Here is a 10,549-nt window from a genome sequence, read left to right as displayed (position 1 = left end):
ATTGCTGTCCTGTGCCATTTATTTACCCTGTACAAAAATTTTTAAATGAGAAAAACAGTAAAAAGCTATTTTTACATATTTGAGTCACAGCCAACAGATTTCTCCTCACTCTAGGTCTCCCTGGGTCTCTGTCTGAACTCGGGTGGGGATGTGGGAGGGGTAGATATTGTTGAAAGAAAAAAATCTCATGCTATTGGAGAGTGTCTGATAACTGGACAAGCTCTGATTGGTCAGTACATGTGTCTGTTCAGGTCCTCCAGGAAAAAGAGACCTAAGTGGATTTATAAATGCAAGAGATTTATTGGGGGAAATGCCTTTGAAGGATAAAGGAGAGGTGGAACAGGTGTGAATTGGGAGCGCCTATAGACCATTATGATGGTCAGACACCTATGAAAGGAAAAAGGGAAAAACTGCAGTGCTCTCAGAAAACCTTGGCCAGGCTGATTCAGAGCCCCAAGCAAAAATTACCTGATTGAAGAGTCCCACATCTGCAGACACGAGCTGGCCCTAGCACTCTCCACCAGTCATTGGCTCAGAGCAACCTGGAAAGAGTGATGTTGGTGTGGACACTGCAGAAGATCCTAAAGAGTGGAATCCTAAGGCTGTCGGTTGAACAGACATTTCAGTGCATGTTCTCTTCAAGGGAGATCTGAGCAGAATGCCCAAGTACAAACATGTAATTGTTTGCCACAGTCATGCCCCTTACTGATCATAGAGACAAGCCGCCACTCCCTTTGTTCCCCTCCCATGAGACAGTACTGGCAGTGGAACAGCCTGCTGGGAAGGCTCACATCTCACTAAGTGGTGATTTGGGGCTCTCATATTTAGAAGAAAGTGAAGTGGAGGAAGTCCCTGGTGACCTGGGAATGGAGAGGCCAAGTGAGATCAGTTGGGTTCCATTTCCCATTTCATGCTCTCTAACCTAAAAGGAACAGAAGCCTGGAGGTGATGGATGAATGAAACAGGAAACAGTTTCTTTTCTTTTCTTTTTTTTTTTTTTAAAGATTGGTACCTGAGCTAACAACTGTTGCCAATCTTCCTTTTTTTTTTTTTTCCTTCTTTTTCTCCTCAAATCCCCCCAGTACATAGTTGTATATTTTAGTTGTGGGTCCTTCTAGTTGTGGCATGTGGGATGCCACCTCAGCAGGCCTGACGAGCAGTGCCATGTCCATCCCCAAGATCCAAACCAGCAAAACCCTGGGCCACCAAAGTGGAGCACACAAACTCAACCACTCAGCCACGGGTCGGGCCCCTGGAACAGTTTGTTTTCTAACTCCCACTTCAGCAATAGTCAGATCCTTTATTGCTACATGTTGTACCTTATGGCTGCCATTTCATATGGAACCCATACAAAGGCCCTGATGTCCTTTCTCTTGTCCTTGGTCCCAGTCACTCTCTGCAGACTCCTGGTTCTGCCAGACCTGGCTCCTAAAGTTCCTGCCTGGCTTCATCCACATGGCCTCTCTACCCAGGATCTAATAGGCTTGTCACTGAGGGAAGCCCTGGAGAAGGCTGACTACCAAACTGAAGCCTGGCCCTGCAGCTGCAGCTCTACAGGCTGGCATGTGTGAAAGCCACATAGGCCCATACCCACCAGCCCCAAGGACTCTGGAATGGCAGCAGAACAGGGAGGCGAGTGCCACATGGTACCTTGACCTCTGTTCTGCAGGTGTTGGACAACATTCAGTCAGACTCAGGGAAAGCCGGGTGTGTCCTCCCCACTGAGGACAGGAGCAGCCTGAGCATAACAAGATCCAGTTGTTGCCAGGAGGGGGACCCTACTATAAACTGGGCACAGCTTTGTTCTAGTTGTATATTTTAGTTGTGGGTTCTTCTAAGTTGTAGCATGTGGGACACCGCCTCAGGGCGGCCCAACGAATGGTGTCATGTCTGCCCCTAGGATCCGAAACTGGGCTGCTGAAGTGGAGCGCGCAAACTTAACCACTCGGCCATGGGGCCAGCCCCTGTCTATAGAGTTTTTAAGTATATCTTTTCATATAAATTTTTTAGTGGTTGCTCTATCTATTACATTATATATACAAAACCTATCATAATCTACTGGTGCTATCATTTTACCAGTTTGAATAAAATATAGAAATCTTGCTTCCATTTAGGTCCCTTTCCTTTCTTCCTTTATACTATTTGTTTTCTATTTGTCCCCTCTCTTTTTTGTTCCCCTTTCTTTTTCTTCCTACTTTTGGTTTGAGTATTTTTTATGATTCCATCTTATCTCCTTTGTTGGCTTATTAGCTATAACTCATTGCTTTATCATTTTAGTGTTGTTTTAAGGTTTGTAGTGTACATCTTTAACTTATCATGGTGTACCTTCATGTGATGTTACATAACTTCATGTACAGTCTAAGAAACTTATCGTAGTCTACTTCTCTTTTCCTCCCTCCCAGCCTTTGTGCAATTGTTGTCATACATTTTACATCTACGTATATTGTAAAACTTATACTACATTATTTTCCCCTAAATAGTCAATACTCTCTTAAAGGAAAAAAACCTGTATATTTACTCATATAATTATCATTTTTTGTATTCTTCATTCCTTTGCATACATCCGTATTGCCAGTGGAAGTCATTTTCCTTCTGCCTAAAGACTGCTATTAACATTTGTTATAGTGCAGGTCTGCTGGTGATAATTCTTTCAGATTTTGAATGTCTTTTTTTTTTTAGATAAAATTCACCATTTTAGCCATTTTATTTTATTTTATTCTATTTTTTAAGATTGGCACCTGAGCTAACATCTGTTGTCAATCTTTCTTTTTTTCTTTCTTCTTCTTCTTCTCCTCAAAGCCCCCCAGTACATAGTTGTATATTCTAGCTGTAGGTCCATCTGGCTCTGCTCTGTGGGACACTGCCTCAACATGGCCTGATGAGCCGTGCCATGTCTGCGCCTAGGATCCGAACCAGCGAAACCCTGGGCTGCCGAGCGGAGCCCGTGAACTTAACCACTTGGCCACGGGGCTGGCCCATATTTTAGCCATTTTAAAGTGTACAGTTCAGTGACTTTTGGTGTATGCACAATGGTGTGCAACCATCACACTATCAAATTCCAGAACATTTTCATCACCCCAAAAAAAAACCCCATACTCATTATTTCGAATAGTCTTTCACTCACTTCCTGAGTTCTTTTTTGCCCCATCCAGCTACTAGCTGCTCCTGATGGCTGAGAGAGAGCTCTTGGGGCTGAGGTTAGGATTCCAGGAAACTAAATGATTCTTGCTCGCTTAAATTCCACCAGCCAGGTTCATAGGTCAAATAAAGTTGTTTTAACTGCTGCTGCTGCTGAAGGAGCTTAAGAGAATGAGCCACAGACTACATTGGTTCTACCCCTAAAGTACGTTTCCTCATTGCTGACATAGGTTCTTGTTTTTTTTTTTTTTTGAGGAAGATTAGCCCTGAGCTAACATCTGCTGCCAATCCTCCTCTTTTTGCTGAGGAAGACTGGCCCTGAGCTAACATCCGTGCCCATCTTCCTCTACTTTATATGTGGGACGCCTACCACAGCATGGTCTGCCAAGCGGTGCCATGTCCGCACCCGGAATCCAAACCGGTGAACCCTGGGCCACCGAAGTGGAACGTGTGAACTTAACCACTGCACCACTGGGCCAGCCCCAGACGTAGATTCTTAACATACCTAGCCCTCTAAAGTTTCTCCCCCAGTTCCCTCTTCCCTTTAATTCATTTTCCATGTTGCCTGCAAAATTTCTTTCTAAAATACGGTTCTGATCATGTCATTGCTCTGCTCAAGAGCATTTGATGGTTTCCTATTTCAGTCAGGACCCATTCCCTGGCCCCAAACTTAAAAGGAACAGAGACTTGGAATTGATGGATGAGTTGTCCTCTAACTGAGCCCTGGGTTCCTTCAGACCACAGCCCAAGGGAAACAGTTTTGAGCGTTGTCTTCCATTCTAGCATAGTCTGATTCGGCTAGGCACCACCTGAGACACATCATGACCTGCTTCATCACTGCTTCTTCCTGCACCCTGTGGTTGTCATTTCATGTGGAGCCCAGAAAAAGCCATTGGTGCCTTTTTCCTCATCTCTGAGGATCTGGTCACCCTCTGCAAACTCTTGGTTCTGCCAGATGGTGCTCCCAAAGTTCTTGCTTGGCCTCACCCATTTTATCCTCTTCCAAGGATCCTGATAGACTCGTCACTGAGGGTTTCCCTGGAGCAGGCTGACCCCCAGCCTGATTCCTAGACCCTGCAGCTTCATCTTTATAGGATGGGGCATGTGAAAGCCATGCAGGTACAAGGTGCCACACGGACAGCAGCACAGGGATGGGCTTCCCAGGGGATGCTGTGGTCTCTGTTCTACAATTAGGCAGGGTTCATCCTGATCCAGGGAAAGCAAGGTGTACCTTCTCTACCCTAGACTGTTGACAGGAATAAGAGCAGCATATATACAATGTGGTCCAGCTATTGCCAGGAGTGGGAGTCTACTACAAACTCGGGCATCGCTTTGTGCTCTGCTGCTCAGAACTACTCCAGTAAACCCAAGGAATGAGGCTGAGATGGGGCCATGGACCTGGGCTATGGCCTTCTGATGATCATGCCAAGGTTGTCAGGGGGACCCATGGGCCACCAGTGAGCTCTGCACTTGAACCTGCAGTGAAGGCTGAGGTTCAGCAGCTGATCCAGTGTTACTGTGACAAAAAAAGGCAAACACCCCTCTGTCTGAGGTCATGGAGGAAGGCTCGGGAGGCATCATAGATGTGAATCGCCCAGGGGTGACAAACAACAACCACAGCCTCAAGGGCAAGACTTCTAAAGAAGTGAACTCAGCTCCCTCCTCACTGTGGGCCTTATTCAAGGGCCATGACTTAGATACTGTTCCTAGGAGTCTTGCGCTTTATATAAAGGGGTTATGCACAGAAGGAATATGTACTAGTTCTTGACAAACTGTATGTGTGGTGTTCAAAATCCAACTAAACGTCTAGTCCAATATCCATAAAGTAGGTGGTACTTAAAAACTGAACAATTAAAAATGATCACCAACTCTCTTGTCCTAATCCTCAGATATGGAATGGAATATTCAACTGTGATTATGTCAGCCTGCAATTATCCATGCTGGTGAAGAGAATCTTCTCACCCAAAAAAAAAAGATTTTTCCCTTCATAATAAAATCATGTGACTCCTTAAATCACATATATGCTTGCTTTATTCTGTTAGGCACTGGCTCATACAGTTTGTTTAGATTTCCCAAAGATCAGATGGCCCTCAAAGCAAGAACGTTGCATAGTTCAGCAGTCTTTCATAGATATGCTAGTCCACATGTTGAAAATCAGAGATGACATAAATCTTACCAGTCCTTGTTGAAATTCCAAATGGCCGGGATGAGGATGATCCTCTGATTAAGGTGGGGAAGAGGGACCTGGGGGTGTATTAAAATAGAGTCAATCACAATCTGAGGGGTTTTAGGACTTCTTCCACAATTTTTAAACCACTGCTATCCTACAGAATTTGGGGGGTTGATGAAAATGTTCTATATATCTGTGCTGTCCAATATGGTGGACGCTAGCCCCATGTGTTTACTGAGCACTTGAAATGTGGATGGTGCAACTGAGGAGCTGCATTTTTTTTCCTTCCATGTTTCAAATTATTATTCATAGTTTTTATTCTCAGTATTACATGATAATGTCTCTAGGTGATACGGACTGAATTGTGCCCCCTCCCAAATTAATAGGCTGAAGCCTTAACCCCCAGTGTGACTGTATCTGGAGAGACAGTCTTTAAGGAGGTAACTAAGATTAAATGAGGTCATAAGAGTAGGATCCTAATCCAATGGGACTGGTGTCCTTATAAGAAGTGGAAGAGAACCCAGGAGTGCATACGCACAGAGGAAAGGCCATATGAGGGCATAGCAAGAAGGCAGCCATCTGCAAGCCAAGGAGAGAGGTCTCAGGACTAACCAACACCTTGATCTTGGACTTCTCGCCTCCAGACTGTAAGAAACAAATTCCTGTTGTTTAAACCACCCAGTCTGTGGTATTGTGTTATGGCAGCCCTGGCAGACGAATACATTAAGTATGAGTCTTTTTTCATCAATTTTCTGCTATCCTGTGAGTCCACTCAATCTGAGAATTTTTTCTTCTTCATTCTAAAAAACCTCTTATAACTAAAGAAGTAATTTTCTCACTTCCTTTTGTTAGTTTTTTTAAATTATGGTAAAACACGTAACGTAAAATTTACCATCAAAACCATTTCTAAGTGTGCAGTTCAGGAGGGTTAAGTGCATTCATGTTGCGCAACCCATTTCCAGAACTTTATCATCCTGCAAAACTGAAACTTTATACTCGTTAAACCATAGCTCCCCCTTTCTCCCTCCCCTCAGCCCCTGGCAACCACCCTTCTACTTTCTGTTTCTCTGAATTTGACTACTCTAGATTCTGCCTCCAAATTGTTCCTTGTCACCTCTCTGACCAAGGCTTCCACAGCAGCTGCCCTGCTAGTCTTCCTCGCTCTAATCTCCTCCTCCTCTACGTCCATCTTCCATGCTGCCCGCTGAGTTATCATTCTAAAACATGACGTTGATTGTATCACTTCCCTGTCCCAGCCACTTGCTGCTTCCCCACTGTTTGCAGGACAGAGTGCACGGCCTCTGAGTGGCATGCCTGGCCTTGGCCAAGCTTTGCAGCGTCATGGCCACACCACACACACACCTCCTACATCATAGTCATCCTCATCTTGGACCACTTTCCATCCTCCAAAAGCAGGATTTCTCATGCCCCTAATCAGTTGATCATGTCAGTCCCTCTACTGGAAGGCTCCAACCACACACACACACCCCACCTGTCTTCCTGATGAACCTCTACCTTCAAGAGTCAGCTCAGTTGTCACCTCTTTTGAAAAGCTGTCCTGGTTACTCTTTGAACCTCCGGAGAAAATCTGGCAGCTGGCCTCTGTTCATTCCACTGCTATAGCACCAATCCTATGGCATTATAGCACATTTGGTACTCTTCCCACTAAACTGCAAGCTCCTAAATAGCATGGGTCCTGCCTTGTTCACATTTAGATCTTCAGGATCCATTCAGCCCAGCCCCAGCGCCACCTGTGCTTTGTCACCTTTAACAGTGTAATAGCTATGGTCAAACTTGAGTGTACATCAAAATCACCTGTAGGGCTTGTTCAAACACAAGTTTTAACCCATCCTCAGAGTATCTGATTCAGCAGGTCTGGGTGGGGTAGTACCCTCTTAAAATCCTTTTTGTTTCTGTAAAATAAGTAGTAATGTCCCCACTTTCATTTCCTTTTCTTTTTAAATTGAGTTATAATTGACAAATAACATTATATTAGTTTCAGGTGTACAACGTAATGATTTGATATTTGTGTATATAGTGAAATGATCACCACAACAAGTCTAGTTAACATCCATCCCTACACATTGTTACAAAATTTTTTTTCTTGTGATGAGAACTTTCAAGATTTGCTCTCTTAGCAACTTTCAAATATACAATACAGTATTATTAACTACAATCACCATGATGTATGTTACTTCCCCAGGGCTTTTTTATTTTATAACTGGAAATTTGTACCTTTTGACCCCCTACACCCATTTTATCCATCCCCACCCCTTGCCTCTGGCAACCATCAACCTGTTCTGTGTATCTATGAATTTGTTTTTTTTTTTTAAGATTCTACATGTAATCTGTCTGTCTGACTTATTCAAGTTAGCATAAAGCCCTCAATGTCCATCCATGTTGTTGCAAATGGCAAGATTTCATTCTTGTTACAGCTGAATAATATTCCATTGTGTGTATGTGCCACAATTTCTTTATCCATTTATCCACCGATGGACACCTAGTTTGCTTCTGTGTCTTGGCTATTGTAAATAACACTGCAATGAACATGGGGATGCATATATCTTTTCCAGTTAGAATTTTCTTTCCTTTGGATAACTACCCAGAAGTGGAATTGCTGGATCGCATGGAAATTCTATTTTTAATTTTTCTTTTTTTTCAGGGGAAGATTCACCCTAAACTAACATCTGCTGCCAGTCTTCCTCCTTTTTTCTTCCTTCCTCCAACCAAAGCCCCAGTGCATAGTTGTGTAAAGTTGTAAGTTCTTCTGGTTCTTCTATGTGAGCCACTGCCACTGCATGGCTACTGACAGACAAGTGGTGTGGTTCCATGCCTGAGAAGCGAACTCGAGCCTCTGAAGCGGAGCGTGCTGAACTTTAACTGCTAGGCCATTGGGGCTGGCTATATTTTTAACTTTTTGATGAACCTCCACACTGTTTTCCATAGTGGCGTCACTAATTTACATTCCCAACAACAATGCATAAGGGTTCTCTTTTCTCTACATCCTGCCAACACTTATTCTTTCTTGTTTTTTTGATAATGGCCATTCTAACAGTTATGAGCTGATATCTCACTGTGGTTTTGATTTGCATTTCTGTGATGAATAGTGATGTTGAGCACTTTTTCATGTACCTGTTGGCTATCTGTATATCTTCTTTGGAAAAATGTCTATTCAGATCCTCTGCCCATTTTTAAATTGTGTTGTTTGTGTTTTTGCTATTGACTATATGAGTTCTTTATATATTTTGGATATTAACCCTCATCAGATATATGATTTGCAAATGTTTTCTCCTGTTCGGTAGGTTGCCTTTTCATTTTGTTGATGGTTTCCTTTGCTGTGCATCTCACTTTCCTTTCTGATGTTAGTAATCTGAGTCTTTCCTTTTTTTTTCATCAGTGTAGCTACAGGTTTGTCAATTTTGTTGATCTTTTTAAAGAACCAGTTTTGGATTCATTGATTTTATCTATTGCTTTTTTATTCTTTATTTTATTTATCTCTGCTCTAATCTTTATTATCTCCTTCCTTATGCTAGCTTTGGGTTTAGTTTGTTCTTCTTTAATGTTTTTGACAATGCTTTGTGGTTTTTAGTGTACAAGTTTTGTACTACTTTGGTTAAATTTATTCCTAAGTATTTGATTCTTTTTGATTCTTTTTGATACTATTGTAAATGGAATTATTTTCTGAATTTAATTTTCAAATTATTCATTACAAATGTATACAAATAATTGATTTTGTATATTGATCTTGTATTCTACAACCTTGCTGAGCTCATTTATTTTAATAATCTTTTGTGGATTCTTTGAGATTTCCTATATACCAGAGCATGTTATCTGCAAATTGAGATCGTTTACTTCTTCATTTCTAATATGGATGCCTTTCATTTTATTTTCTTGCTTAATTACCGTGTCTAGAACCTGCAGAACAATGTTGAATAAAAGTGGCAAAAGTGAGCATCCTTATCTTCTTCCTTCTTTTAGGAATTTTATGTGTTTTTTAAACACCATTTTAACTGGAATTGCTTTTCTAAGTTAACTTTTTAATGTGTGCTCCTAGGATACGGAAATATAATTTATTTGTTTATATTAACGCTTTATCCTGTCACCTTCTGAAATTCACTTATTAGTTCTTGTAGTTTTTAAAAAAAAAAATTTGAGGGACCAGCCCCGTGGCCAAGTGATTAAGTTCACGTGCTCCTCTGCAGGTGGCCCAGTGTTTCGTTGGTTTAAATCCTGGATGCAGACATGGCACTGCTCATCAAGCCACGCTGAGGCGGCGTCCCACATGCCACAACTAGAAGGACCCACAACGAAGAACACACAACTATGTACCGGGGGCTTTGGGGAGAAAAAGGAAAAAAAATAAAATAAAATCTTAAAAGAAAAAAAAAATTTGACTCCTTAGGATTTTTTACATAAACAAGCATGTTGTTTTTTTAATATAGTTCTACTTCTTCCTTTCTAGCTTTATGCCATTAATTTTTTATTCTTTCCTCATTACACTAGTTAGGACTTTGTGTACAATGCTGAAAAAGTGGTAAGAGTAGATATTCTTGCTCTTTGATAGGTCTTAGGAGAAAAGGATTAAATATTTTACCCTTTGCTACATTGTTACACAGAAACCATAGAGTCCTAGGGATTCCCCAAGGATTTAGGGTCTAGTAATTTCAGGTAGTGTTGAACCCCTTTGCACGTAGCTCTCACTTCTTCCAGTTTTTTGATAGTGTATCCTTACAGACCTCCTCCTCTTCTTTCTTCTGTCTTTGCTCTTAGTTCTCAGGGGCCACTGCTGGGAACTGAGAGAGGTGAAAGAAATAGAGAGAAGGACTCTGGGCCCCTTTCTCTGGCCTGTTCCCTTTGGCTGTCTATCAGAGGTGAGTGATAGCACCGAGGAAACTTTTTGCTGTAATGATATGTAGGAATTTGTACCAGTTTTAGAAGGCATCAGATACTGTCTTCCCCTAATTTTTGGACTAGAGTTACCCCTAAACCCCAAATGAAGTCCAATTCCTGGAGTTTTGGTTAGATTTGGAAGAGATACTATCCAGCTGATGAACGTTTATTTGTGTTTTGCACTGGAAATGGAAAAGTGAGAAGAAGTTGGGGCTGGCCCAGTGGCATCACGGTTAAGTTCGCGAGCTTCACTTCAGCGGCCTGGGATTCACATGTTCGGATCCTGGGCACAGACCTAGCACCACTTGTCAAGCCACACTGTGGCAGCATCCCACACAAAATGGAGGAAGA

General features: G+C 42.2%; 1 long non-coding RNA gene across 1 annotated transcript; it reads right to left on the bottom strand.

Moving 5' to 3' along the window:
• Positions 1-232: 232 nt before the first annotated feature.
• Positions 233-6,285, bottom strand: LOC139041563 (uncharacterized). The gene is made up of 3 exons (XR_011496952.1): positions 5,847-6,285; positions 5,315-5,382; positions 233-542 (listed from the first exon to the last, which is right to left on the bottom strand). It is a non-coding gene; the product is annotated as an uncharacterized lncRNA (long non-coding RNA).
• Between the last annotated feature and the right edge of the window lie 4,264 nt (positions 6,286-10,549).

Source organism: Equus asinus, chromosome 22, assembly GCF_041296235.1.
Source record: "Equus asinus isolate D_3611 breed Donkey chromosome 22, EquAss-T2T_v2, whole genome shotgun sequence".
Classification (NCBI taxonomy): Eukaryota; Metazoa; Chordata; class Mammalia; order Perissodactyla; family Equidae; genus Equus; species Equus asinus.
Note: the sequence above shows the minus strand (reverse complement) of the source record. Positions and strands in the feature narration are given on the sequence as shown.